The 12,792-nt window shown below is 41.4% G+C and overlaps 1 pseudogene; it reads right to left on the reverse strand.

Annotated features, from left to right (window-relative positions):
- Positions 1–1,213: 1,213 nt before the first annotated feature.
- Positions 1,214–12,250, reverse strand: LOC105552207 (annotated as a pseudogene).
- Between the last annotated feature and the right edge of the window lie 542 nt (positions 12,251–12,792).

Here is a 12,792-nt window from a genome sequence, read left to right on the forward strand (position 1 = left end):
ATTACGATAGGACAGAGTAAAACCCATTAATATGAAAGAGGAAGAGGAATGTCGATCCATTGTACTACTTTGTGGGTTTGTGAAACTTTAATATTTCTGATAAAAATATGGAGAACATATTTGCAATGGGGTTGGATAATACAATTTTGGTATCATATGCCATGATTTCCATATTGCAGAAATGAAAACTGGTTGAAGCACGCCAGAGCTACAAATGCTTTCCTTTTCCCTGTGGGAAAAAAAAATCTTACTGTGTGGGATCAGTTTGGGGCACGATGAGTCTCAGAATAGCCACACCTAGACTGAGCAGGCTTAAATTTGCCATCCTAGTTCTGCAGACTATGCTAACTTAATAAAATAAAATAACCTAACACACACCTAACAGCACATCACTGAAAACATTGTTTTAATAGTAACTGCATTTTCATTATTCCAAATTTGAATCCACTTTTCAAAGTGGTTTCACATCATTATCTTTTTTTTTCTTCTAGTTTTGGCAGCATTTTCATTTTTTCTTACACAATGATGTGTTGCTGGGGCCTCATGTTCTCACATAACAGGAGAAAACCAAAGTCTGTTGTCATGTCTTAAAGAATTGAGAATTGTGTACAAAAAACACTCACATAAATTTAAAGGATGAATAAATTTACAGGTGTAAATGCAAACTGCTTCCAACTCAAGGCAAGTAACAGTCCATGGTGTTCTGGCAGGAAAACATCAGGTAAGAAAGGAAACAGGATCCTACAGCTTGGACTTTTCCAACCCTGAGAGACCAGCAAGATAGAAATTACAACTGGTTCAGGAGCCCTTGCCAGCCTCTAGAGAAATCCCATGACACTCAGCCATGACACTTTAATACCCTGTGCAGATCCCAGAGACTACTGGCTACTCAGGCTCGCCAAGCCATGGACTTGTCTCTGACAAGCATGTTCTTTCCTCAGCCACTAAGTGACCCAGCCACATGTACTAAAGGTTGAAATCAAAGGTATGTACAGGGTCTTAAACCAATGACTCGGGAAGAATTAACTTCAATACAAGGTTAAAATCAACAAGTTCTACAATCCAGTCTTGCTATCAGATAAAAGCTTCAAGGACAAATTTCTTTTCAAAGGCTTATTACTATTTCATGAGGTGTATACAGGTGCCAGGGGCAAATTTATACTTCTGAATTAACCCATGCAGCAAATGCTACAAGTAACTGCCCACAGTCCATTTAGAAGCATTTGTGGTGGATGATGGAGGGGCCTGACTCGTGGTACTCCTGCTTCCTAATCTACATCTACTGGAAAGTGGACAGCGAGGTCAGGATGGAGCCACAGATGCACACCGAGTATTTGCACTCAGTGGGGAGGTGATTTTGATCTTCTTGGTGCTGGGTATCAGGGTGGTGATCTCCTTACGCAACCTGCCCATGATGCCTGGGTACGCGGTGGTGCCATTGGACAGCACCATGTTGGCATACACGTCCTTGTGGATGTCCACATCATACTTCATGGTGGAGTTGAAGGTGGTCTCATGGATGCCTCAAGATTTCACGTCCAGGAAAGAGGGCTGGAACAGTGCCTCCAGACATCAGAACCACTCATTGCTGATGGTGATCATCTGGCCGTTGGACAGCTGGTAGATCTTCTTCAGGAGAAGGAAGATGCAGCAGTGGCCATCTCCTGCTCAAAGTCCAGGGTAACATACCATAGCTTCTCTTGATGTCACGCACGATCTCCCTCTCAACTGTGTTGGTGAAGCTGTAGCTGTGCTCCGTGAGGATCTTCATGAAGTTGTTGGACAGGTCCCGGTCAGCCAGGTCCAGACACAGGATGGCTGGTGGAGGGTGTAGCCCTCATAGATGGGCACTGTGACCCCATCTCCAGCATCCATGACAATACCAGTGGTGCACCCAGAGGCATAGAGGGACATTACTGCTTGGAAGCCCACAGGCCTGGCCAGGGTATTGAAGGTCTCAAACACGATCTGAGTCATCTTCTTTCTATTGGCCTTGGGGTTCAGGGAGGCCTCAGCAGCACTGGGTGCTCCTCCAGGGCCATGTGCAGCTTGTTGTAGAAGGTATGGTACTAGATCTTCTCCATGTTGCCCCAGTTGGTGTCCATGCAGTGCTGGATGGCGTACTTCAGGGTCAGCATCTGGCTTGCTCTGGATCTCGTCACCCATGTATGAGTCCTTCTGGCTCATGCCCATTTTCACACCGTGGTGCCAGGGGCACCTGATGATGGAGAGAAACATGGCTCAGGGAGCATCCTCCCCAGCAAAGGCAGCTTTGCACATGCTGGAGTCACTGTCAGTGATGAGCCAGCAATCTTTTCTTTCATTGAGATTGGTGGAGGAGCAGGGAGGTGGAAGGTAGACCATTTGCAGTGAGTGAGCCACATCATTATCTTATGCTTTCCTTCCAACAACTTTTAGATAGATAACCAGGGCCCCACTGCTGGACTTGTTTTAGAGGCATAGAGAAAGGCTCAGCTCTTGTTCTTGATTTCCTTCTCTTACATTCTTGACTATTCCTTTTTATCCTGTCCCTTCATCCTCTTCCTCTATGAAGGCTTTTCATATCTGTAACATAAAAAGGCTTAACTCACTCTTGTTTTAAACAAGGGAACAAAAACATCATCCTATTCTTCAATAGCATTCTTCTTTTTCCCCCCCAATATTCCCAATACAACCAGCCCTGTGCCTCCATTGCCCTTTACAGCCAAGTGTCAGGAGAGGGGGCCTCAGTCACTGTGTGAAGATCTCCCTTGCATTCCCTCCTTGAATTTCTCAGTCCCATTGTGAATTCTCTTCAGTGCTGGCACTGAGATCCACCCCTTGCTTCTTCCAGCTCTCTCTTCCATCTTGGGCAGCTACTCTCACCTTTTTCAGGCAGCTCCTGCTCAATCTAATTTGAGGGTTCTTCCTCCAAAATTGTATTTCTGTCCCAGCCTCTCTTATACAAAATCATACAGAACTTACACACACATACACACACACCAATTTCTAATATATTCAAGTCAGCTTCCTTGTAAAAATGGATTACCCACTTTCCTTAATGACATGATGATCAACCTTGTTGCTCAGGCCAGATTTCTGGGTCAAGTCTGGGAATCTCATCAGCTTTCACCATGTTTATTCTTCAACAACACATGTTTTGTTAATCTTATCCACTCAAATCCTGTCAATGACAATTTTTTTAAAAATTCAAATGTATTTCCTCGTTTCATCCTCATAGCCACTATGTTATTATAAAGTTGTACCTTGCTTGCATTACTGCAACAATGTTCTAACTGGTATCTTTGCTTCTAATTTCACTTCTTTCCAAATATCTCTACTCCTGCCAGAGTGGTAGTGATGTTTCTAACACTTACCTGCTTAAAACCCACTATTTTTTTCTTACCACCTTTCATTGGAAAATCCATAGTCTTTAATACCTAACAAGAGCTACTTTTTGATTTGTTTTAGCCTCCTTCCAACGCTATCTTTCTCATTTCCCTTGCATATTACCCTGTAACTGCAAAGAACCACCTGAAGTTCTTACAATATTCTGTCATCTGGTATCCTTGCTTGAAATGTCCCTAAAATGGGTTAATAAGCGTCTTTCCAGAATTCATGTATATTAGGCACCTCCGAATGTTACTTCATTAGGAAATAGGTCTTGTTTAAATTGCATATGTTTAAGGTGTGCGACAGGATATTTTGATACACATAGTGAAATGATTATCACAGTCAAGCAAATGAACACATCCATCACCTCAAATAATTCCTTTGTTGTGTGTGTAAGGCAAAGTACCTAAAATCTCTCTTAGCAAGTTTACAGCACACAATACAACATTATTAACTCTAGTCCTCATCCTATCCGTTAGATCTCTAGACTTACCCTACATCATTGCAACATTGTACCCTTTGAGCTACTTCTTCCAATTTCCTCTCTCTCTTTGCTTCTGGTAACCACCCTTTCTGTTTTTCTCTGTTTCTATGTACTCAAAAAAAAAAAAAAAAAAAATCCGCATGTGAGATCATGTAGTATTTGTCTTTCTGTGTTTGAATTATTTCACTTAGCATAATGTCCTCCAGGTTCACTGATGTTATTGCAAATGGCATCTTTTTCTTTTTAAAGGCTAAATAATATTCCATTGGGTATATGCCTGTGTGTGTTTACATTCATACATATATAGGTATCACAGTTTATCCATTGATTCATTGATGGACACTTTGCAGATGTAATCAGTTAAGGGGAAATCATGCTGGATTAGGGTGGGCCCTAAATGCAGTATTGCTGACTTATAAGGAAAGGAAAAGAGACACAGAGACCCTGTGTGTCAGGGAAAAGGCCAAGTGAAGGCAGATGCAGAGACTGTAGTGAGGTATGCACAAGCCAAGGAATGCCAAGGATCACCAGCAACCACCAGAAGCTAGGAGAGACGCATGCAGTAGATTCTGTCAGAGAAGAGCCTGGAGAAAGAGCCAACTCTGCCAATGCTTTGATTTCGGATGTATAACCTTCAGAACTGGGAAATAATAAATTGTTTTTGTTTAAAGCCAACCAGTACATGGTGATTTTTAAAGGCAGCCCTAGGGCACTAAGTTACCCTCCCCCAATTTTCTCCCAATTGAAAGAGCCTTCAGGGGCAGGGCGTGGTGGCTCACGCCTGTAATCCTAGCACTTTGGGAGGCCAAGGCGGGTGGACTGCCTGACCTCAGGAGTTTGCGACCAACCTGGATAACATGGTGGAACCCCGTTTCTACTAAAACACAAAAAATTAGCCAGGTGTGGTGGCACGTGCCTGTAGTCCCAGCTACTCGGGAGGCTGAGGCAGGAGAGTTTCTTGAACCTGGGAGGTGGAGGTTGCAGTGATCCGAGATCATGCCACTGCACTCCAGCCTGAGGGACAGAGTGAGACTCCATCACAAAAAAAAAAAAAAAAAAAAACCAACTTCAGGACCGACCTCCCACAGGTCAGGGTGGGGATCAACTTCTAGGCACCATGTGCTTCTCTGTTCTATTGCCATGTGAAAGCCACCAGCCAGTGAGCTACTTGAGGGCAACACATGACCCTTAGCGCTCTGCCTGCAGTGTCCAGTGCGGTCCCTGGCATGTAATGGAACAGTTTTTTGTCAGTTAATTGTATCTGTGAAAATGTCTTGTAAATCCTAGTATTTGTTTTGCTGCATTTTGTCTTTAATGGCAGACGTAACTGAGGTATCCAGTGTGTCCTTAATTTTAACTTTCCTTTTGAGAGGCCCTAATGAATAGCTGGCTGTTCTTTAGGGATGAAGTGCTTCAGTCAGTTGAAAATCCAGAGTGGCGGTTGGTTACTATTTCAGCAGAGATGAGTTTGTCCGGTTCGATAGCTGGCTTTGTGGCAGGGGCATGGAAGAGGTGTAAATATGGAGAGTGGACTGGGCCCCTTGGTGGGGAAGGGGTAGTGGGAGCTAGAACTTGTAGACATATAGGAGCTTTCTGTTCTGAGTGAGTGAGTGAGAATAGTGGCCACTTTAGCGCAAAAGACATTTCTTTTCATGGCTGAGACTCCTACACCAAAAGATTGATTAATGAGATACAAGCATACAAATTTGCTTAATATAAGTTTTGTGTGACATGGGACCCTTCATAAGGAAAATGCCCAGAGAAACAGGTAAACTTGTAAATTTGTGTGCTTAGGTTTGATGAAGAGTGAACAGTTGTGAGGAAGTATGCATAGACAAAGGAAATATGACCTAATGGTAATAAACTGGGGGGAACTCAGCAAGGCCTGTTTGTTCTGGTCCTTCTCTGTGTCCCTCTGTCTCCAGGAATAAGAATGTTCCTTTCCTCCAGGTCAAGGGAGGATACTTTTGGAATTAGGGTCTTATATTCTGTTTCAGACGAGAAGTGTGGGAGAAGGTTAGAGAGTGAGCTTCCTAGGTTTTATGACCTGCTCTAAGGGAGAAAGGTGAGAGGAAAGTACGGGCGATTGTCCTGCTTCTCAAATGCCAAGGTGCCATATTTGGGAGAAGCATATCCTGAACCCATCACAGGTACACGATTACCTGTAATAAGTTCTTGGGAGTTGGATACCTTCCTTCTTTCAGTGGTTTCATGTCTATGGCCACCTTCCACTCCCCAAACACTCCCTTCCCCTCCTCCTTTTCCCCCCATACACATACAGAACATTGATCTGCTTCTTCTGAAAGTTCCTCAAATATGCTAATTTTTTTTTTTTTTTTTTTACCACAACTGACCAACCTTTGCGGCGTGTCATTTCATTCTTCTCTTATGTATGACTGTAAGTAAAAGATAAGAGATGAACATTTTATTTTCTGTTACAAAGTCCATTCCCTTTTGATTCATCACAAGACAAAATGAATCTCAAAAATCTTAATGAAGTTGGTAGTTCCAGTGCACATTAAGAGAAAATTATCTTACAGAAAAAAATACACATCAACTATTTGGTGAACTGATGAGAAACTAACGGCCAAGTTTGGAAATTGTTCAAGTTTTCTATGAATATTCATAAATAATTAACTTGCATCTCAATTTAGAACCTAACAACAGTTCATTTCAATTTTTAAAAAATATCCGAGTTAATTATATGCTGAGGTCTCCTTGCTGGGTCCTCTCTCCTAGTGGCAATTGAATAACTTCAGTTGGTGACAATAACCCTGTGTTTCTGTGGCGTTCACCACATTGCTGTGTAGCTGGAGGAAGATACATAATGACACTCTTTGAAGGACAGCTGGCTTCCTAAGGGGTGCTCTCTCCCTTTCCCTACTCCCAATCTTTTCCTTTGGGGGTAAATTCCTTTTGTTCACACTTTTTACTGAAAGTGAAAAAAAAAAAGTGTGCAAAATATGAGGCAAGAAAAAAAGAACCTGCCCTAAAGTAAATACATGGTGAAAAAATAGATAGGTTCATCCTCTTAGAATTTTCCATGCCTTCAGAAGCACATGCTTAGTCCTGTGAGGGATGCAGAGATTGCAAGCCTCCCAGGGTAAAAAAAAAAAAAAAAAAAAAAAAAAAAAAAAAAAAAGAAAAGAAAAAGAAGAAAAAGAAAAAAAATTCAGGAAGAACTCAGCCTAACCAGACGAAGGGACCCCTGTACTTTGTGAGAGAAGGCTGCATAGAAGAATCAGAGCCCTGGGCTGTCAGAGGGAGGCCATTCGGGGACTGCCCCTTTTGTCTCCTCGCCTTGTATGGGCTGGAGGATGGAAAAATTGTGGACAAAAGGCCCGAGGAGGGCGGAGGGTCGGGTCTGAACTCTCGAGGCGCAGCTCTCAGCGTTATTCACCGTGCCACGTTTCCACCAAATGCGCCTGTCCAGTTCCCAGCCCGGGCCGGGTGCTGACGGCGGGGTAACACTGCCATCTAGTGGCCATCTCTCCCCTGCCAGCCGGCTCTCAGTGCCCTCTTGCTGGCTCGGTCGTTCCCTCTCTTCCCCCTCTCTCCCTTCCTCTCTTGCTCTCTCTCCTACGCCCCTCTCTCTCTTTCTAAAAAAGGTTTTTTTATCCCGTCAAGGAAAAAAAAAAAAAAAAAGAAAAAAACCTGGCTCTTGGAAAACAACCAACTCTGTTGGAACTCAGAGATAATAATCAGTTTCTCTGGGCTTGTGAAATTGGCTCATTAAGCGTGCTTTTTAACAGAAAATATTGGAAGCGATTAAGTCTGCTTTACTGAGTGGGCATGAAATGGCCAACCTTCGGCCACCCACAGCTCCTAGGTGCCTGGCGCCGTTTTATGCATGCAGCGTAATGTCTTTACTTGAAGTGCTGTTTATTCATCACCTGCTTATTTATCTCTTTGCATTTGGCAGGCACATCGATCAATGTTAAACTGTCACACAAGGTTATTTTTCTTTTACATAACAGTATAGGCCTAAGGTAGTGGCATATTAAAAGTAATAACTTTCTAACTTGTAGCTCAAGATGACAGCCCCATTTTTACCTGAATATATTACAGCAAGGAATTCCGCATTCCGTTCTCCCTCCCGCTCCCTCTACTTCTCTAGTACTCAGCTCTTCCAAGGTCAAAGGCTTCATTCTGTCTAGCCTCCCTCCCACTTTGCATACCACTCAGCTTCCCCTTCACCTCCAGTTATCTCCACCTTTTAGGCTGATCCGCCCACAGAGAACATTCTGTGCACCTGGTGTACACATCTTGCTTGTCCCTCTTTAGGATGTCATTTACCCCTTTGCATAAAGATGTGGGGGCCAGCTGATCTCTGGAAAAGAAGAAAAAAACGACTTCATATGATGGCGAGAATTGTGATGGTCTCATTTCCGTCTCCACAGACATCTCACTAAATGTAATAGTACATTTTGCTTTAGAGTTATAATAAGCAACAACAACCACAGACCTATGAAAAGAATCGAAGGAGAAACATCTGAAAGCAACAGTATTGCTTTGAAGCAACTGGTGTGGTTTGAGGCTGTTGAGTCCACTTGCTTTCTTGCTCCTTTCTTTGGTTTTAGGTTAATTTGTACCCAGTTTGTGATACTTCCTTTCTTGGCAATAGGCCAAGAAAATTTTCTTAGTACAAACAGGTTTTCTTTTTCTTTCTTTTTTTTCCCCTCTCCAGTCCAGCCTAAAAATGCCTACAGATGGGATATCAAATCTTTTTAGTATCACATTTCAAAGTGGCCCTTAGAATTTCTTCCTGTCCTTGATCTCTCCTTTTGAATTTCAAGTCAGACTTAGATTGTGTTGCTAAATATGTTTTGGACAGTAGTTCTCTGATACAATGCTTTGATAATCTTGTGTACACAGGAATTAAGTGTCTTAGCATAGTAGACATTGTTGTGGTACAACTATTTTTGTGACCTAAGGTACCACATCCATTCTGATAGTCTGTCTCTGTGTGCACCAAAATAACTCATCTAGAAAGCATGAGGAGGGAAGTGTAAGTGGTTAAACAAATGTGGTCCAGTAGACTACTGAAGTACCTGCTTAGGAGGCTCATAAGCTTGGCATGGAATCTGGCCCACTTTTTGGATTTGCGTATGCATTCCTATGCATAGAAAGATGGTAGAATACTGATCTATGGTGATGTATTTTATCATGGGTAGCACAGCCCCAGAAAAAAAGCATGTCCATTAAAAAAATGCAGCCCGGCCTGTGTCTATGCTCCTACGATCAATATTTGCATTAAAATGGTTTAAATGTATGTGGCGCGGAGGCTGTCCATTCTTTCAACCTGACCTGCTGCATTGATTAGGGCCAGTGATAGAGGAGGAAAGAGCAAATCAGGCGAGGAAAAGAATGAAAAGGAAAAACAGAAGAAAATGAAAGCTGTCGCTATGAGTCCTATAGGAGATATGGCATCCATGATTGGCTTAAAGTATATTTACTCAGCAGCCCACTCGGCAGGAGAATGCACCCTCTCCATATCTCTCACAGGGCTATTTTGTCTTTTAAAAACCAACAGAAGGATTTCTGGTTGTCCCTAAGACTGGGCAACTCAGCAGCTTGTGATTAAGAGCCCAATGTTTCCAGGTAGCTCTCTGGATTTAGCTACTTTTCTTACTTGTGTGTGTGTGTGTGTGTGTGTGTGTGTGTGTGTGTGTGTGTGTGTGTGTATGTATGTGTGTATGTGTGCTTCAGCAGTCCATATGTGTGAGCTATACTTTGTTGGGCTAAAATTTCTTTAATAAGAATTATAACCACCACTTATTAATTATTTTGTACCACATATTGCTAATTACTTTGCAGGGATTGATTGATTGATGGTAGCTATGTGGTAGCGATATACTGATTCTTTAAAGCTGCCTTATATATAAGCTGGTCATTCTGATCTCATGTTTATTTGGCATCCAAGGATAGATTTGTAACTAGTCCTAAATCAAACCATCAGTAAAGGGCAGTAGCTCTTCAAATCTGGATCTCTGATTCCACAGCCCAGACTCTTAACCAACATGCTTGGTAATGTTCATTGTGGATATGTTATCAAAGTAAACATCACACTTAACACTGTTTATGAAGAGATATAGTGCTCACTTTATAATATTGGAACCCATTGTCGTATCACCATAGACACTTTCAATTATTTGGTGCACAAAATATTTTCAATGGAAATATGGATAGAAATTGATCTCCGAGAAAAGGCCAACAAATAATAAGAGCAGAGCTACAAGGTGTTAGTACTTAGTTTACCTTCTGTTGTGGCAAAGAAATAACCCATATATATCTTTCTTGTTGAGGTGAAGTGATCTCCAGAAATATGGAAGTTTCTGAAGGGAACCATTTCAGGGAGCTCATTCGGGGGTTAACTGGACCGGAGTATGAGGACTATAATATATGTGTCTAGACACGTAATAATAAGCACTAAATGAATACTTGTTCATATAATATTCAAGACATATATGTTAAGTAATTGCTATTGAAACCAGTGCTGGATAAACTGTTTCATAATATCTAAGAACTGATTCTATAGTTAAGGATAAAAGCAGACATGTGAAATACATTCCTTCACAAGACAGTATGTGTTCTTAAATTTGATCTTAAATTTCCATAAAGAGCCTGATAGAAAATAAATTTTTGAGGAATGTAGAAAATGGAGAGTGTTGGGAGGCGGAGTGTTTGAAGAAAGCCTTGTAGAGTAGGACTTGAAGATGAATGGATAGAATGCACATAGGAAGACAGAGGATATTCAGAATAGAGAAATAGGTAAGTACAGTTTGGAATTTTGGAATGAGTATCCCTGCTGAAGCTAATGGTTACTTGTCATAGGCTATTGGATTAGGTTGAGCCAGACCACAAAGACCCTGAAGGTCAAGATTGGACAGCTGAATGCTTTTGAATTAAGTATCTTCTTTTATTGTCTTGGGGAATCAGGCAAATTTGTCTGCTGAAATTACAGCTTGGAAATTTGACCTACTTAGGGCATTGCTTTGGAGCATTGGAGTTTCAAACAAGCCCTTCACTCTAAAGCAAGAATCTCTTGATACTTTCATTTTCTCAAGGATGAAAAGAAATTAAAAGTAACACATGTGAAAATTTTACTTATGAGGCTAACTTGAAGTAGGAGAATTACCTCAAGAGAGAAACAAAAAGGTAAAAGCAATTTTCCGAATCTAAAATTGTTAGATCTATGTGTTGACAAGTTTGCTTTTTACCAAAACTGGTACATAAAAATACAGCTTATCAGAGAGAAAAATTTGTGTGCAATAGTCATTCACATTAGAAAAAGATTTTCTGGGCCGGGCGCGGTGGCTCAAGCCTGTAATCCCAGCACTTTGGGAGGCCGAGACGGGCGGATCACGAGGTCAGGAGATCGAGACCATCCTGGCTAACACAGTGAAACCCCGTCTCTACTAAAAAATACAAAAAACTAGCCGGGCGAGGTGGCGGGTGCCTGTAGTCCCAGCTACTCGGGAGGCTGAGGCAGGAGAATTGCGTGAACCCGGAGGCGGAGCTTGCAGTGAGCCGAGATCCAGCCACTGCACTCCAGCCTGGGCGACAGAGCGAGACTCCGCCTCAAAAAAAAAAAAAAAAAAAAAAAAAAAAAAATTTTCTGTATATTTCCTTTAAATAGAAGTCCCTTTGTACATTTTAAATATGGTTCGATGTACTAAACTAAGTACAGCCAGAAAAACAAAAAACAAACAAAAACAGTGAAAACAATCCCACAAACAGTTTTTTAAGGAAGTCATAGCTTATCAACTTGTTCATAGAGCAAAGTATATATACTTACAAGTTGATACCACAACTCAGATTGAGTTGGATAATAATGCCAATGCATTACAAAGTCACGAGTGAATTTCTGATTTTAGGAAGGCTCTACATGCTTAGAAAAATGGGTTCCAGGGAGTTTAGATATCCATGTAAGAAGCTGGGTTTGAAATAACAATGAGAATAGTATCTCACCACTGGACACTTTAGGATGAGCCTTTGTTTAATAGGGTCATATAGGATCTAACATTGTCTTACCTTGTCTCATTTTGAGTGAGTCCCTTTGTTTGCCTCTCAGTTTTTCTGATTCTTCATTAAAGAATGCAGTTTTGTATCCTACTAGAAGGTTCCCAAAGAGCAGTTCCTGGAAAAGTAGCATCAACATTACATGAGCACCTGGTAGAAATGCAAATTCTTGGCCCTCACCCCTGAACTACTGAATCAGAAATTTGGGGCGGAGCTCAGCATTCTGTGTTTCAACAAGTCCTCCAGGTGATTCTGATCCATGCTGAAGTTAAGAATCACTTTCTTAACTTCCTAAAGTTCATCTTCTTATGCTCTAACACTCAAAGTGTTATAAACGTGTTTGATTTAAATCAATGGACAGTTCATTTCTACACAAATAATGCTAAAGGTCTTTGCTTTTATAGCTTTGCCTGATTTGCATAGTTTTTTGTCTTTTCCTGCTGATGGCACCTGCAGTGTCTCCCAGTTCTGAGGTTTTACCTACTGGCTTTCTTTCCCAGCCAGCTGTATGGGGCGGCCTCAGGTTACCTGAGCAGAACACGATTGTAAGCCTGCCTTCCTTTCTTCCTTCCTTCCTTCTTTCCTTCCTTCCTTCCTTCCTTCCTTCCTTCCTTCCTTCCTTCCTTCCTTCCTTCCTTTGATGGCAATTTGCCATTTAGAGGTTTAAAAAAAAAAAGTGAATTTCTATATTTGAAGTAGTATTCTAGGTAAGTCAGATTGCTTGAAGTTTCATCATCAGATAATAAGTTAAATGATATTTATATATCACTTGAAATAAAAATTCTTTTTAGTTAGCTAAAGACTGGGAGGTCTCAAAATCATCTTTCTTAGGGATCATTTAATTTCAGTTGGCTTAAAATGCTATTTATATTAAGTTAACAGGGTGCTAATTTAACATAGGTTTATAGTCATTT

The sequence above is a fragment of the Mandrillus leucophaeus genome, unplaced genomic scaffold (genome assembly GCF_000951045.1).
Source record: "Mandrillus leucophaeus isolate KB7577 unplaced genomic scaffold, Mleu.le_1.0 Scaffold547, whole genome shotgun sequence".
Lineage (NCBI taxonomy): Eukaryota > Metazoa > Chordata > Mammalia > Primates > Cercopithecidae > Mandrillus > Mandrillus leucophaeus.